At 48.1% G+C, this 8,418-nt stretch overlaps 1 long non-coding RNA gene across 1 annotated transcript; it reads left to right on the top strand.

Moving 5' to 3' along the window:
* Positions 1-933: 933 nt before the first annotated feature.
* LOC111182250 (uncharacterized) lies at positions 934-4,903 on the top strand. Its single transcript, XR_002646698.3, has 3 exons — positions 934-1,213; positions 1,688-1,888; positions 3,488-4,903. It is a non-coding gene; the product is annotated as an uncharacterized LOC111182250 (long non-coding RNA).
* Positions 4,904-8,418: the final 3,515 nt, after the last annotated feature.

Genomic DNA, 8,418 nt, shown 5'->3' with positions numbered 1-8,418 from the left:
GTGTCTAAAGCCAAGTACAGAGCCTAATGGGGCACTAACTTAGTCCCAATCCTAGCCAAAATCAAAGCCAGGTGAGGACCCAACAATTCCCAGGGCAATTCAGACACAAGCCAAAGTCTAACCCAAGTATAACCCTAGAGCCCTCTCCATAGCCCATTTTAGAGCACGGCCAAACCCAGTACCCAGTGGAGCAGTAGCCCCGAATTCAGTCCTGCCTAAAATCCATAACCAGGGCCCAAATCCCAAGTCCATGTCAGGATGAGGAATAAGGTGGGGAGTCAAAGACATCACATTATTGGAAACCATCATCCATTAATCATTCCTGAATTCAGAGCCCTCTGACCCAGCAATCCTCTACTGAGAGGGAATTGCCCTCTGAACAGACTCGTCTCATAGCCCCCAAAGCACCATAATTCTCTGGGGACAGAGGTTGTCTACCATTCGACTAGGAAATCCCAAGCTCAGCACAGGGCCCAGCGGAATAAATGCTTACCCAGTGACTACATAGAAAACATGGAGTCAATGAAAAAGAAGGTGGTCTCTGAGTTCATCAGATCTGGATGAGAATCCGTACTCTGCCACTTCTTAGCTGTGAGACCCCAAGCAGGTCCCTTCCCCTCCCTCTGTTGTGAAATGGTGTGAGGAGGAAATGGAACAGTACATCTAAACCACCTGGCATGGAATGTTGGTTTCCTTTTTCTTTCTCCAAGGGCAATGGCTCTGAGGGTGGTGTTAGATAATATCTTTTTTTTTTCTATCCATCACAGAGTGCAGAATCCTCAGAGGGTTTCAGATTCCTAGAGTCCTTGTGACCCACCGAATCTGCTTCGCCATCCTGCTACCCAACTTTCTATTGTGCATAGTTCCAGGGTGGAGTCTCTGTAGCTTCCTGTATTAGACATCTATTGCCACAACAGGGCTGGGTAACAAACAACCACAAAACTTCACGGGTGTACGACAATGAACATTTACTGTTGCTCCTGAATCCCTGGGTTGGCTGAGCCGTTCTGCTGATCTGGGCCAACATCTCACGTGTGATCTGATGTGTCTGCAGTCAGCTGGGGTCCTCAACTCTACTCCGTGGGGCTTCTCATCCTCGAGCAGGCTAGCCTGGGCTACTTCACATGGCAATGGGAGGCTTCCAAGAGATGAATGGAAGCCCACAGGAGCCCCTGAGGCCTGGGCTCAGATCTGACACACCATCACTTCTACAGTGAGTAACAAGGCCAGCCCAGTTCCAGGGTGGGGACATAAACTCTGCCTCTTGATAGGAGGAACTTTATAGTCATCTTGCAAGGGAAAAGGATTCAGAGAAAGGAAGGATTGTGACCATTTTTGGTAATGAATCCACTATACCTCGTTTGTCCTTCCTCAGTCTCTTTGCTTTTGAGAAGGTGGATAAGAGGCTAGAAGGAATGATATGCTTCGACTAGAGTCAGAAACATTTGGGTTCTTCCACTTGTATTAGCCTTTCTGAACCTCAATTTCCTCGTCTATACAGCAACATCAATAGCGAGAACCGCTGACCCTTAGTCTATTCCCCTGACTCTTTGGGACATGACTAGCCCCCTGGTACTAAGAACAGGAAGAAAAATCTAAGCAGCGGATTGTCAAAATCACTGTCTGGTGGCTGCCCTGAGCCTACCTGCCCTACAGAGGCAAGGACTGACTATGCTGTCCTTCTCAGATCCCAGGTGAGCCACGGCCCCAGTGTCCAAAGCCAAGTACAGAGCCACGGGTCACCAGGAGGATGGCCTTTCACCATCTCCCAGGAAAATGTTTCTCCAGGCAGCTATGCCAATGGTGGAAAAGAAAGTCAATGTGGACAAGCAAGTGCAAGATTTACTATCCAGTCCATTTTCACCAAAGCCTGGGGGAGAAAACAGAGGTATGTGCCATGTGTTAGTTCTCTCAAAGTAACTTTCGTACATAACATAAATGGTTCCCTCCTGCCCTCAACTACTGTCTACCTTCCCCCAAGGTGGTCCTAACTGGGCCACACACAGCTCCTTCCCTAATTACTATTTATTTCATTTGCATTTTTCCCATTATAATGCTATTATCCTAACGTGTGACTCCTGTTACCTGGGCAACCAAAAGTGGTGCCTATGTGGATTCAGTCTTGACTGAGACCAAAATTCTACTTGGTTAAAATCCCTCTTGGGGTCAAAGAACAAAAAACATCCCACTGTTTCGCATGCCTTGTTTCTTTATTTTGTCTTTGTCCAGACAGGACTTGGCTGACCTCTATGGTTTCTCCCAAATGCACTCACATAATTCATTTTACTTCTACTCACCAGCCACAATATCTTATCTCCTCCTATAAGCAGATTCCCCTCTGATCAATACTGCCTACTCAAGACCTACCTCGTGGGGTTGGGGTTAAACGGATAATGCATATAAGTTCTCAGTACGGTGCTCAGTACACAGCAAAAAACTCAATAAAGATTAATGACCACTGTTACTATTACTGTTAATATTAGTGTCAGTACTAGTCTGTCACCATCCTCCTTAGAAGTCACCGGAGTCTTTACATCTTACTCCCATACCCTATGTCCTCTCTGCAAGACAAAAATCTTCCTCCCACCCCAAGTTCTGTATAATACTCTCCTCCCAGGTAAACCCAGGTCAAGGAACTGTTACTGTCTAAGTTGGAAAAAAGCTCCAGGGCCAAGTCCAGAGAGCAAGAGAGAAGAGACCTCACCCTGCATCTTCTCTCTTGACTCCTGACCCAAGCAGAGGCCAGTGCCGTGGAGAGTGGGTGGTCCTGGGGAGGTCCCTATGGGTTTCCCTTCAGAACTAAGATGAGGAAACAGCAGCTGGCAGGAAATTAATATGACATGAACGCTCTGCTGGAATAGCTGTAAATAGGGAAAGTCACCGGAGTGGAAAGGAAAGCATTTAACAGCTAAGCGTTCTTTGCAACAGCAGGCTCACACCTCATTCTATCAGACATTATTTACACAAAAGAAGGTGTGATGGTGCTTATGGCATCATTAGGCATGGATTACTTCCTTAACTGTGAATACAGAAGCCCAGGGGAGGCAACCGCTCTAGAACTCCTCCAGGACACCCTGGAAACCAAGCACAGACTCAGCTGCCCCGAGTCAACCGGAAACGCCAGCATCATTTCCTCAATCATTTCCTCCGTCACTTACTCAGTTCTCTACCCACCAATAATAAATATAGAGGGGATACGAATGAAAAGTCAGCGTGAATCAAAAGTCAGGGGTAGGGCTTCCCTGGTGGCGCAGTGGTTGAGAGTCCGCCTGCCGATGCAGGGAACGCGGGTTCGTGCCCCGGTCCGGGAGGATCCCACATGCCGCGGAGCAGCTGGGCCCGTGAGCCATGGCCGCTGGGCCTGCGCGTCCGGAGCCTGTGCTCTGCAATGGGAGAGGCCACAACAGTGAGAGGCCCGCATACCGCAAAAAAAAAAACCAACCCAAAAGTCAGGGGTATAAGAATTGTCACATCTCTCTATCCTCAGTAACCAGCCTCGTTCCCTGTTCTGAGCTCATGGTGCGAGAAGGGACCTCCGCCTCCGTTCTCCAGCCCTCCTTCAGCTCAACCCAGGATGTGCTGTCAAGGATCTGGGGTCAGACGCAGTGCCAAGGCCGGGGGCACAGGATCTGCAGTCATCAGTCGCCCCTGAGAGCTCTATCGTTGCATCTGTGTGGTGCTTTCAGCTCGGAGTTCTCTCTGCTGCTTCCTCTCCAGGCGTGGGACACGGGTCTCTGGTGAGGCTGGGAGCCCAAATCCCTTTGGTCTTATGTCCTTGACATACCATGTACCCATTTCTCCCTGGGTCATTCTGTCTTCCCACTGCTCCAGGGGTCCACTGGCCACTCTCTCATAGTGCAGCCCAGGGGATATCTCTTTTTCTTAGTCTGAGGGAAGCCCCTCTCTCTCTCTTTCCTAAGCCTCCCAAGCCGCTCCGCCTCCTCCCACAAACCCATCCCTAACACGTTTAGGTTTTCAGAACAATGACAGAAATCTCCGGGATAATTCTACCTTCAGCTCTGACACATTCCTCCCCCGAGGCAACCAAACACCAAGCCTGCCACCTGCCTGCAGGGGAAGAAGGAAAAGGGAGAAAATGCAAATTATCCACAATATTATCCAAACACTAGCATTTAAGAAACTCTGACTACATGTTCTATCCACCCAGTCTGTCCTTTCAGGAGCACACCTGTACTCCGAGTGTTGATGGCCTGTTTTAACTAAGCCTTGAAGATATTCACTCGGCCACCAGCTCCCTGCTGGATCAGCTTGTTGGTGCCAGAGGGTGGGAGGTGGTCTAGGGAGAAAGTAGGCAGAAGAGTCTTTGGAAGCTCAGGATAGAGCTGGGGCAGGACGCCTCATGGGTTGACCCCATCCTGCAGCCTGTTTCCCACATCATTCTCTCTCAGGTTTCAGAGATGCCTCCACCATGCTGCAGACCAGCGTTATTCCTGTCCAATGCCAAGGAGCAATTCCTTATTACCTGGCATTTGAACTTTCTGGAAAGATGAATGTTCACATTCCCTAGTTGTCTGCTCATGATGAGCTAGAGCTTAGATTTCTAACCAAGTGGTCTCTTGGGATGGGAAGGATTCCACCAAACTGGGTTCTCACTGGGTCTGAGTAAAACTAGTCTCGGGAGTGGAAGTGTTGACAGCTGGATTCCTCATCCAGCATCCCGGTGACACCAGCCTCTGCTCAACTGCCTCCATGTGATGGGAAACTTATTACTTCCAGGACAGTCCATTTTGGCTAGAGATCATTTTGACTACAAGACTTTTTTCCCTAATAAAAGCTATCTTTAAACCAAATATGAGTCCATATATCTCTCCCTTGAACATATTTTCCTTTAATGCAAAAAGAGTTGGAAAATCAGAAAATAAAGGTCTTTACAAGAACTAGAGATTATTCCTTGTACCGTGTCTTCCATTTTCTCTCAGTTTTGCTTCATGTACTAGATGGTCTTTGTAGAAGGGACTCCTTTTTGAGGGAAGATGTGAATGAGCCCCTACACCTGATTTATGACAGAGTGTATTAGTCAGTATAGGCCAGCTGCTGTAACAAACAGTCCCAACAGTCCAGTAGCTTAACGATAAAACTTTATGTCTTTTTTACATCATAGTTGTGGCAGAGTAAATTCTTTGCCACTCCTCCAGTTGAAGGCTGGGGTCTTCTTCTCCTACCTTAAATCTGAACTGGCCCCTATGACTGGCTTGAACAAAGGAATTTGGCAGAAGTGATGCTGTGCCAGTTCAAGGCATAGCCTTTAAGAGGCTGCACAGTCTCTGCTTGTACTCTTGGATGGAAGCCTGCTACCATGTAAGAAGTCAGATTACCCTGAAATTGCCATGCTATGAGGAAGCCCAAGCTCTCATGAAGAGAGGTCACATGAAAAGAAAGAAACAGAGAGGCAGAGAGAAGGGGGTGCTGGCCAGCATTTCAGTCATCCCCGCACCAAAGTGTGAATGAAGACAACATCATGAACATTCCAGTCCCCTGCCTTATATTCTATGCCTGTCTCCCTCACTTTAGCTCAAGCTTCGAGTGATCCCCACAACACCATCCTTCTAGACCATCAACTAAGTGAGATGACCCCAGCCTCTGTGAGGAGGAATGCAGACAACAGAGGTCTCATGGAAACAGCACATTCCTCTTTAGTTTTCAAAAGATGACACCTCCAGGTGTGTGTGTATGGTTGGTGTTACATGTGCACATCCTTGCCCACTCACATGTCACCTAGACCTTTAGGCAGGAGACCCTAACAGGAACTATTTCTGATTTAGGTTACAGGATCCCAGAGCCAGGATGTCCAGAGGTCAGAGATGACCCCAATCAAGGGCCAGCAAGACCTCAGAAAAACGTTATACACAAACTCATTGTATTCTTTTCAAAAACTCTCAATTTTATTTTATATTTTGCCTGCCCTTATTCAAAATTTCTTCTCATAGACATTTTGGTTGATTTCCAAACAAATTTTTTTAATAAGCCATGGATAATTCACTTCCCAGCTGATCTGTTGCTTATATTAATAACCCCTGCTTTTCAGTTACTGAATTCTCCCGGGTGCCTTGTAGTGACAGGCTACAGCGTATACTGTTAAGACCCAAACTCTAAGGGCCAAATTGCCTAGGTTTGAATTCAGGCTCTGCTACTTATTAGCTGTGGGACCTTGTGCAAGTCCCTTGATCTCTCTGGTTCTCTGCTTCTTCATCTGGAAACGCAAATAAGAGTATCTATCTCACAGAGTTACTGTGAGTATTGAGTTAATATATATCAAGCAGCTGACGTAGTGTCTGGCACAAGTGTTAGCTACTATTGATGAGAGCGTGCCCAGCAGGGACAAGGGTGCTGTTGAGTTCTTGCTCACATCCTTGCTGTGAACTGGCTTGGAATCTGACTGGTCCTGATATCAGCCAGTCATGGTGGTTGTCCTAGATTGGGTGTCCCAGAAGCACGCCTCAGAGCAAGGATTCACGTGAAAGTCATTTAATAGAGGTGCTCTCAGGAGAAGCCTGCGGGAGTGGGAAGGTGGGCCTGGGAAGGGAAAGGAAGGGGCTGAGTGTGGGCATGGCATCAGGCAGAGTAGTTTCTGTTTATGTAGCAGAACCTAATCGTAGGTAAACAATGCGCATTCATACCCCACGTGCTGCAGTCACTGATATCTTAGTATTAGCGAGTGCTAACTTTTATGGAACAAATGCCATTGTTCTAGGTACTGTGCCAAGTACTTTACATACATTATCCCTTCTGATTCTCAAGACCTATGAGCTATTACAGCATCATAATAGGTCCTAATAGGCAAATGAAACGCCAAAGTTTCTGTTTGTTTTAAGTAAATGTCTGATGAAGTTTAGTTCATTAGAGTCTACACATGAAATGTCTCCAGATACATTATCTTCCTCTAAATATCTGAGAAGATATGCACATTTATTTATAACCTATTGGCTGATGCAAACTTCTCTAGTGCAATGAAAGTTGGAACGTGCTTATGTTCAATAATTGCAGGGTTATTCATTCTTAAGTGAAGTAAAGAGGTATAATTGTGATGGAGCTTGTAGTCCTTGGTCTGGCAAGGCCCAAGGCCAGTGATGGTCTGTAGGTTTCATCCTGAGCACCAACCTTAATTGATTAGGCAGCACTTGGAGCAACAGTTGTGGCTATCTAGGCTTAGCAGGGGAGACTGCTATGATTGGTTATGCCTGCATGGCTGTAGGACTGTCTTAGTCCCTTTAGCTGCTGTAACAAAAATACCATAAACTGGGTGGCTTATAAACAATAGAAATTTATTCCTCACCATTCTGGAGGCTAGGAAGCTTAAGATCAAGGCACCCAGCAGATTTGGTGTCTGCTGGGGCCCAGCTTCCTGTTTCATAGACAGCCCTCTTCTTGCTGTGACCTCACACTGCAGAAGGGGTGAGAGAGCTCTCTGGGGTCTCTTTTATAAAGGCACTAATCCCATTCATGAGGGTTCCACCCTTATGACCTAATCACCTCCCCAAAGTTCACCTCCTAATACCATCACTTTGGGCATTATAAGTTTCAACATATGATTCGGGGGCGGGTGGGGGCATGGGGGGGGGTGCAGGGGACACAGCATGCAGACCAGAGCAGACTGGGAGTGACCTGTGTATGCCAAACCTGTAAGAGCACATCAACTTGAGGAAGCTACTTTAATAATTCCATTTTGCAGATGAGCAAACTGAGACCCAAATATGCAATTTACCCAAAGTCGTAGTGAGAGGCAAAGGTTGAATCACACACCTAAGCTTTTTGAGTCCAGAGTGGATGCTGGCAACCACTAGGGTATTATGACAGGCTCCTAACTTGACACCAGCCCCTGCCTGGCCCTCAAGCCAAAGGGGATAATGGGGGCTGCTTCTGGTTCTGGCTACAGCCACCCTTAGATCCAAGATCCAAGTTCCATCTCTGCCAACCCTACCCCAGCACACTCCCAGCAACCCCAGGATTCCTGGGATACAGGGGGCCCAGCCTCCTGTAGGACAAGGAGGCCTTGAGGTGGCCTGGCTTCAGCCCTGCCTGCCCAGTCAAGCAGTCCAGAGCACGTCTTGGCCTCGGCCCACTCCCCAGAATCCCCAACCCACCGCAGGGCCAGCAATGAGGCCGGAGCTGCGTGGCCCAGTGCGCAGGCGCTAGCTTCCCCAGACCCAGGGCTCAGCTACTATTGATGCTGGCGCTCCCAGCAGCCGCTTCTGCCAAGAGGCAATTTACCACCAGCTAGGAGGCCACGGGAGGGGCCCAGCCACCCGCGGCTCTTTTATGCCTCTATAAAAACCATTTAAAGGGCCACTTTGTGAGCCACAAGGCGGAGGAGGAGGGAAGCAGCGGAAGCCACGGACCCACAAGCCCTGGAGCCTCCTTTCGAGCCCCCTGTCTGGCTGGAAAGCCCCAGAACCTCTG

Source organism: Delphinapterus leucas, chromosome 15 (assembly GCF_059928025.1).
Source record: "Delphinapterus leucas isolate spDelLeu-1000000601 "Yukka" chromosome 15, BTC_Dleu_Yukka2, whole genome shotgun sequence".
NCBI classification, from domain to species: Eukaryota; Metazoa; Chordata; class Mammalia; order Artiodactyla; family Monodontidae; genus Delphinapterus; species Delphinapterus leucas.
The sequence above is the reverse complement of the archived record's forward strand: the minus strand, read 5'-3'. Positions and strand labels throughout refer to the sequence as shown.